The sequence below is a fragment of the Haliotis rubra genome, unplaced genomic scaffold (assembly GCF_003918875.1).
Source record: "Haliotis rubra isolate DU_JTF1 unplaced genomic scaffold, ASM391887v1 Scf755, whole genome shotgun sequence".
Lineage (NCBI taxonomy): Eukaryota > Metazoa > Mollusca > Gastropoda > Lepetellida > Haliotidae > Haliotis > Haliotis rubra.
This window is the reverse complement of record NW_025767474.1, coordinates 55871-67099: the sequence shown is the minus strand read 5'-3', so window position 1 is coordinate 67099 and position 11229 is coordinate 55871.

Sequence of the window (11229 nt, the reverse complement as noted above, 5' to 3'; positions counted from 1 at the left end):
TTATCATCACTATAATATACTCACACTGTACATCCACACTGATGGTGTTGATACCACAGACATGTCCAGTTATCATCACTATAATATACTCACACTGTACATCCACACTGATGGTGTTGACACCACAGACATGTCCAGTTATCATCACTATAATATACTCACACTGTACATCCACACTGATGGTGTTGACACCACAGACATGTCCAGTTATCATCACTATAATATACTCACACTGTACATCCACACTGATGGTGTTGATACCACAGACATGTCCAGTTATCATCACTATAATATACTCACACTGTACATCCACACTGATGGTGTGGTGTTGATACCACAGACATGTCCAGTTATCATCACTATAATATACTCACTGTACATCCACACTGATGGTGTTGACACCACAGACATGTCCAGTTATCATCACTATAATATACTCACACTGTACATCCACACTGATGGTGTTACTGTTGACACCACAGACATGTCCAGTTATCATCACTATAATATACTCACACTGTACATCCACACTGATGGTGTTGACACCACAGACATGTCCAGTTATCATCACTATAATATACTCACACTGTACATCCACACTGATGGTGTTACTGTTGACACACACAGACATGTCCAGTTATCATCACTATAATATACTCACACTGTACATCCACACTGATGGTGTTGATACCACAGACATGTCCAGTTATCATCACTATAATATACTCACACTGTACATCCACACTGATGGTGTTGATACCACAGACATGTCCAGTTATCATCACTATAATATACTCACACTGTACATCCACACTGATGGTGTTGATACCACAGACATGTCCAGTTATCATCACTATAATATACTCACACTGTACATCCACACTGATGGTGTTGATACCACAGACATGTCCAGTTATCATCACTATAATATACTCACACTGTACATCCACACTGATGGTGTTGGTGTTGATACCACAGACATGTCCAGTTATCATCACTATAATATACTCACACTGTACATCCACACTGATGGTGTTGACTGTTGACCACAGACATGTCCAGTTATCATCACTATAATATACTCACACTGTACATCCACACTGATGGTGTTGACACCACAGACATGTCCAGTTATCATCACTATAATATACTCACACTGTACATCCACACTGATGGTGTTGATACCACAGACATGTCCAGTTATCATCACTATAATATACTCACACTGTACATCCACACTGATGGTGTTGACACCACAGACATGTCCAGTTATCATCACTATAATATACTCACACTGTACATCCACACTGATGGTGTTACTGTTGATACCACAGACATGTCCAGTTATCATCACTATAATATACTCACACTGTACATCCACACTGATGGTGTTGATACCACAGACATGTCCAGTTATCATCACTATAATATACTCACACTGTACATCCACACTGATGGTGTTACTGTTGATACCACAGACATGTCCAGTTATCATCACTATAATATACTCACACTGTACATCCACACTGATGGTGTTGACACCACAGACATGTCCAGTTATCATCACTATAATATACTCACACTGTACATCCACACTGATGGTGTTGACACCACAGACATGTCCAGTTATCATCATGTCCAGTTATCATCACTATAATATACTCACACACTGTACATCCACACTGATGGTGTTACTGTTGATACCACAGACATGTCCAGTTATCATCACTATAATATACTCACACTGTACATCCACACTGATGGTGTTGATACCACAGACATGTCCAGTTATCATCACTATAATATACTCACACTGTACATCCACACTGATGGTGGTGATACCACAGACATGTCCAGTTATCATCACTATAATATACTCACACTGTACATCCACACTGATGGTGTTGATACCACAGACATGTCCAGTTATCATCACTATAATATACTCACACTGTACATCCACACTGATGGTGTGGTGTTGATACCACAGACATGTCCAGTTATCATCACTATAATATACTCACACTGTACATCCACACTGATGGTGTTGTTGATACCACAGACATGTCCAGTTATCATCACTATAATATACTCACACTGTACATCCACACTGATGGTGTTACTGTTGATACCACAGACATGTCCAGTTATCATCACTATAATATACTCACACTGTACATCCACACTGATGGTGTTGACACCACAGACATGTCCAGTTATCATCACTATAATATACTCACACTGTACATCCACACTGATGGTGTTACTGTTGACACCACACATACATGTCCAGTTATCATCACTATAATATACTCACACTGTACATCCACACTGATGGTGTTGATACCACAGACATGTCCAGTTATCATCACTATAATATACTCACACTGTACATCCACACTGATGGTGTTACTGTTGATACCACAGACATGTCCAGTTATCATCACTATAATATACTCACACTGTACATCCACACTGATGGTGTTGATACCACAGACATGTCCAGTTATCATCACTATAATATACTCACACTGTACATCCACACTGATGGTGTTGACTGTTGAGACATGTCCAGACATCATCCAGTTATCATCACTACTATAATATACTCACACTGTACATCCACACTGATGGTGTTACTGTTGATACCACAGACATGTCCAGTTATCATCACTATAATATACTCACACACTGTACATCCACACTGATGGTGTTGATACCACAGACATGTCCAGTTATCATCACTATAATATACTCACACTGTACATCCACACTGATGGTGTTGATACCACAGACATGTCCAGTTATCATCACTATAATATACTCACACTGTACATCCACTGATGATGGTGTTACATCCACACTGATGGTGTTGACACCACAGACATGTCCAGTTATCATCACTATAATATACTCACACTGTACATCCACACTGATGGTGTTATCATGTTGATACACAGACATGTCCAGTTATCATCACTATAATATACTCACACTGTACATCCACACTGATGGTGTGTTGATACCACAGACATGTCCAGTTATCATCACTATAATATACTCACACTGTACATCCACACTGATGGTGTTGACACCACAGACATGTCCAGTTATCATCACTATAATATACTCACACTGTACATCCACACTGATGGTGTTGTTGACACCACAGACATGTCCAGTTATCATCACTATAATATACTCACACTGTACATCCACACTGATGATGGTGTTGATACCACAGACATGTCCAGTTATCATCACTATAATATACTCACACTGTACATCCACACTGATGGTGTTGATACCACAGACATGTCCAGTTATCATCACTATAATATACTCACACTGTACATCCACACTGATGGTGTTGTTGATACACAGACACATGTCCAGTTATCATCACTATAATATACTCACACTGTACATCCACACTGATGGTGTTGACACCACACCACAGACATCCAGTTATCATCACTATAATATACTCACACTGTACATCCACACTGATGGTGTTGATACCACAGACATGTCCAGTTATCATCACTATAATATACTCACACTGTACATCCACACTGATGGTGTTACTGTTGACACCACAGACATGTCCAGTTATCATCACTATAATATACTCACACTGTACATCCACACTGATGGTGTTGACTGTACCACAGACATGTCCAGTTATCATCACTATAATATACTCACACTGTACATCCACACTGATGGTGTTACTGTTGACACCACAGACATGTCCAGTTATCATCACTATAATATACTCACACTGTACATCCACACTGATGGTGTTGATACCACAGACATGTCCAGTTATCATCACTATAATATACTCACACTGTACATCCACACTGATGGTGTTGTTGACACCACAGACATGTCCAGTTATCATCACTATAATATACTCACACTGTACATCCACACTGATGGTGTTGATACCACAGACATGTCCAGTTATCATCACTATAATATACTCACACTGTACATCCACACTGATGGTGTTGACACCACCACAGACATGTCCAGTTATCATCACTATAATATACTCACACTGTACATCCACACTGATGGTGTTGATACCACAGACATGTCCAGTTATCATCACTATAATATACTCACACTGTACATCCACACTGTTGGTGTTGATACCACAGACATGTCCAGTTATCATCACTATAATATACTCACACTGTACATCCACACTGATGGTGTTGACACCACAGACATGTCCAGTTATCATCACTATAATATACTCACACTGTACATCCACACTGATGGTGTTGTTGACCACAGACATGTCCAGTTATCATCACTATAATATACTCACACTGTACATCCACACTGATGGTTACTGTTGATACCACAGACATGTCCAGTTATCATCACTATAATATACTCACACTGTACATCCACACTGATGGTGTTGACACCACAGACATGTCCAGTTATCATCACTATAATATACTCACACTGTACATCCACACTGATGGTGTTGATACCACAGACATGTCCAGTTATCATCACTATAATATACTCACACTGTACATCCACACTGATGGTGTTGATACCACAGACATGTCCAGTTATCATCACTATAATATACTCACACTGTACATCCACACTGATGGTGTTCACACCACAGACATGTCCAGTTATCATCACTATAATATACTCACACTGTACATCCACACTGATGGTGTTGACACCACAGACATGTCCAGTTATCATCACTATAATATACTCACACTGTACATCCACACTGATGGTGTTACTGATACCACAGACATGTCCAGTTATCATCACTATAATATACTCACACTGTACATCCACACTGATGGTGTTATTGTTACACCACAGACATGTCCAGTTATCATCACTATAATATACTCACACTGTACATCCACACTGATGGTGTTGATACCACAGACATGTCCAGTTATCATCACTATAATATACTCACACTGTACATCCACACTGATGGTGTTGTTGACACCCACAGACATGTCCAGTTATCATCACTATAATATACTCACACTGTACATCCACACTGATGGTGTTGACACCACAGACATGTCCAGTTATCATCACTATAATATACTCACACTGTACATCCACACTGATGGTGTTGATACCACAGACATGTCCAGTTATCATCACTATAATATACTCACACTGTACATCCACACTGATGGTGTTGATACCACAGACATGTCCAGTTATCATCACTATAATATACTCACACTGTACATCCACACTGATGGTGTTGTTGATACCACAGACATGTCCAGTTATCATCACTATAATATACTCACACTGTACATCCACACTGATGGTGTTGATACCACAGACATGTCCAGTTATCATCACTATAATATACTCACACTGTACATCCACACTGATGGTGTTACTGTTGACACCACAGACATGTCCAGTTATCATCACTATAATATACTCACACTGTACATCCACACTGATGGTGTTGACACCACAGACATGTCCAGTTATCATCACTATAATATACTCACACTGTACATCCACACTGATGGTGTTGATGTTGACACCACAGACATGTCCAGTTATCATCACTATAATATACTCACACTGTACATCCACACTGATGGTGTTGACACCACAGACATGTCCAGTTATCATCACTATAATATACTCACACTGTACATCCACACTGATGGTGTTGATACCACAGACATGTCCAGTTATCATCACTATAATATACTCACACTGTACATCCACACTGATGGTGTTGATGACCACAGACATGTCCAGTTATCATCACTATAATATACTCACACTGTACATCCACACTGATGGTGTTACTGTTGATACCACAGACATGTCCAGTTATCATCACTATAATATACTCACACTGTACATCCACAGTGATGGTGTTGACACCACAGACATGTCCAGTTATCATCACTATAATATACTCACACTGTACATCCACACTGATGGTGTTACTGTTGACACCACAGACATGTCCAGTTATCATCACTATAATATACTCACACTGTACATCCACACTGATGGTGTTACTGTTGATACCACAGACATGTCCAGTTATCATCACTATAATATACTCACACTGTACATCCACACTGATGGTGTTGACACCACAGACATGTCCAGTTATCATCACTATAATATACTCACACTGTACATCCACACTGATGGTGTGTTGATACCACAGACATGTCCAGTTATCATCACTATAATATACTCACACTGTACATCCACACTGATGGTGTTGATACCACAGACATGTCCAGTTATCATCACTATAATATACTCACACTGTACATCCACACTGATGGTGTTGTTGATACCACAGACATGTCCAGTTATCATCACTATAATATACTCACACTGTACATCCACACTGATGGTGTTTGATACCACAGACATGTCCAGTTATCATCACTATAATATACTCACACTGTACATCCACACTGATGGTGTTGACACCACAGACATGTCCAGTTATCATCACTATAATATACTCACACTGTACATCCACACTGATGGTGTTGTTGATACCACAGACATGTCCAGTTATCATCACTATAATATACTCACACTGTACATCCACACTGATGGTGTTGATACCACAGACATGTCCAGTTATCATCACTATAATATACTCACACTGTACATCCACACTGATGGTTACTGTTGATACCACAGACATGTCCAGTTATCATCACTATAATATACTCACACTGTACATCCACACTGATGGTGTTACTGTTGATACCACAGACATGTCCAGTTATCATCACTATAATATACTCACACTGTACATCCACACTGATGGTGTTGTTGATACCACAGACATGTCCAGTTATCATCACTATAATATACTCACACTGTACATCCACACTGATGGTGTTACTGTTGACACCACAGACATGTCCAGTTATCATCACTATAATATACTCACACTGTACATCCACACTGATGGTGTTACTGTTGATACCACAGACATGTCCAGTTATCATCACTATAATATACTCACACTGTACATCCACACTGATGGTGTTACTGTTGATACCACAGACATGTCCAGTTATCATCACTATAATATACTCACACTGTACATCCACACTGATGGTGTTGTTGATACCACAGACATGTCCAGTTATCATCACTATAATATACTCACACTGTACATCCACACTGATGGTGTTGACTGTTGACCACAGACATGTCCAGTTATCATCACTATAATATACTCACACTGTACATCCACACTGATGATGGTGTTGACACCACAGACATGTCCAGTTATCATCACTATAATATACTCACACTGTACATCCACACTGATGGTGTTACTGTTGACACCACAGACATGTCCAGTTATCATCACTATAATATACTCACACTGTACATCCACACTGATGGTGTTGATACCACAGACATGTCCAGTTATCATCACTATAATATACTCACACTGTACATCCACACTGATGGTGTTGATGACCCACAGACATGTCCAGTTATCATCACTATAATATACTCACACTGTACATCCACACTGATGGTGTTGACACCACAGACATGTCCAGTTATCATCACTATAATATACTCACACTGTACATCCACACTGATGGTGTTGTTGATACCACAGACATGTCCAGTTATCATCACTATAATATACTCACACTGTACATCCACACTGATGGTGTTGACACCACAGACATGTCCAGTTATCATCACTATAATATACTCACACTGTACATCCACACTGATGGTGTTGATACCACAGACATGTCCAGTTATCATCACTATAATATACTCACACTGTACATCCACACTGATGGTGTTGTTGACCCACAGACATGTCCAGTTATCATCACTATAATATACTCACACTGTACATCCACACTGATGGTGTTGACACCACAGACATGTCCAGTTATCATCACTATAATATACTCACACTGTACATCCACACTGATGGTGTTGACACCACAGACATGTCCAGTTATCATCACTATAATATACTCACACTGTACATCCACACTGATGGTGTTACTGTTGACACCACAGACATGTCCAGTTATCATCACTATAATATACTCACACTGTACATCCACACTGATGGTGTTACTGTTGACACCACAGACATGTCCAGTTATCATCACTATAATATACTCACACTGTACATCCACACTGATGGTGTTGACACCACAGTCGTGTACAGTTATCATCACTATAATATACTCACACTGTACATCCACACTGATGGTGTTGGTGTTGACACCACAGACATGTCCAGTTATCATCACTATAATATACTCACACTGTACATCCACACTGATGGTGTTGACACCACAGACATGTCCAGTTATCATCACTATAATATACTCACACTGTACATCCACACTGATGGTGTTGATACCACAGACATGTCCAGTTATCATCACTATAATATACTCACACTGTACATCCACACTGATGGTGTTACTGACACCACAGACATGTCCAGTTATCATCACTATAATATACTCACACTGTACATCCACACTGATGGTGTTGATACCACAGACATGTCCAGTTATCATCACTATAATATACTCACACTGTACATCCACACTGATGGTGTTACTGTTGATACCACAGACATGTCCAGTTATCATCACTATAATATACTCACACTGTACATCCACACTGATGGTGTTACTGTTGATACCACAGACATGTTCAGTTATCATCACTATATCATACTCACACTGTACATCCACACTGATGGTGTTACTGTTGACACCACAGACATGTCCAGTTATCATCACTATAATATACTCACACTGTACATCCACACTGATGGTGTTGACACCACAGACATGTCCAGTTATCATCACTATAATATACTCACACTGTACATCCACACTGATGGTGTTCACACCACAGACATGTCCAGTTATCATCACTATAATATACTCACACTGTACATCCACACTGATGGTGTTCACACCACAGACATGTCCAGTTATCATCACTATAATATACTCACACTGTACATCCACACTGATGGTGTTGATACCACAGACATGTCCAGTTATCATCACTATAATATACTCACACTGTACATCCACACTGATGGTGTTGACACCACAGACATGTCCAGTTATCATCACTATAATATACTCACACTGTACATCCACACTGATGGTGTTGACACCACAGACATGTCCAGTTATCATCACTATAATATACTCACACTGTACATCCACACTGATGGTGTTACTGTTGATACCACAGACATGTCCAGTTATCATCACTATAATATACTCACACTGTACATCCACACTGATGGTGTTACTGTTGATACCCCTGTACAGACATGTCCAGTTATCATCACTATAATATACTCACACTGTACATCCACACTGATGGTGTTACTGTTGACACCACAGACATGTCCAGTTATCATCACTATAATATACTCACACTGTACATCCACACTGATGGTGTTACTGTTGATACCACAGACATGTCCAGTTATCATCACTATAATATACTCACACTGTACATCCACACCATGGTGATGGTGTTGATACCACAGACATGTCCAGTTATCATCACTATAATATACTCACACTGTACATCCACACTGATGGTGTTACTGTTGACACCACAGACATGTCCAGTTATCATCACTATAATATACTCACACTGTACATCCACACTGATGGTGTTGATACCACAGACATGTCCAGTTATCATCACTATAATATACTCACACTGTACATCCACACTGATGGTGTTACTGTTGATACCACAGACATGTCCAGTTATCATCACTATAATATACTCACACTGTACATCCACACTGATGGTGTTACTGTTGACACCACAGACATGTCCAGTTATCATCACTATAATATACTCACACTGTACATCCACACTGATGGTGTTGATACCACAGACATGTCCAGTTATCATCACTATATAATATACTCACACTGTACATCCACACTGATGGTGTTACTGTTGATACCACAGACATGTCCAGTTATCATCACTATAATATACTCACACTGTACATCCACACTGATGGTGTTGATACCACAGACATGTCCAGTTATCATCACTATAATATACTCACACTGTACATCCACACTGATGGTGTTGACACCACAGACATGTCCAGTTATCATCACTATAATATACTCACACTGTACATCCACACTGATGGTGTTACTGTTGATACCACAGACATGTCCAGTTATCATCACTATAATATACTCACACTGTACATCCACACTGATGGTGTTGACACCACAGACATGTCCAGTTATCATCACTATAATATACTCACACTGTACATCCACACTGATGGTGTTGACACCACAGACATGTCCAGTTATCATCACTATAATATACTCACACTGTACATCCACACTGATGGTGTTACTGTTGACACCACAGACATGTCCAGTTATCATCACTATAATATACTCACACTGTACATCCACACTGATGGTTACTGTTGATACCACAGACATGTCCAGTTATCATCACTATAATATACTCACACTGTACATCCACACTGATGGTGTTACTGTTGATACCACAGACATGTCCAGTTATCATCACTATAATATACTCACACTGTACATCCACACTGATGGTGTTACTGTTGATACCACAGACATGTCCAGTTATCATCACTATAATATACTCACACTGTACATCCACACTGATGGTGTTACTGTTGATACCACAGACATGTCCAGTTATCATCACTATAATATACTCACACTGTACATCCACACTGATGGTGTTGATACCACAGACATGTCCAGTTATCATCACTATAATATACTCACACTGTACATCCACACTGATGGTGTTGATACCACAGACATGTCCAGTTATCATCACTATAATATACTCACACTGTACATCCACACTGATGGTGTTGTGTTGACACCACAGACATGTCCAGTTATCATCACTATAATATACTCACACTGTACATCCACACTGATGGTGTTACTGTTGATACCACAGACATGTCCAGTTATCATCACTATAATATACTCACACTGTACATCCACACTGATGGTGTTGACACCACAGACATGTCCAGTTATCATCACTATAATATACTCACACTGTACATCCACACTGATGGTGTTGACACCACAGACATGTCCAGTTATCATCACTATAATATACTCACACTGT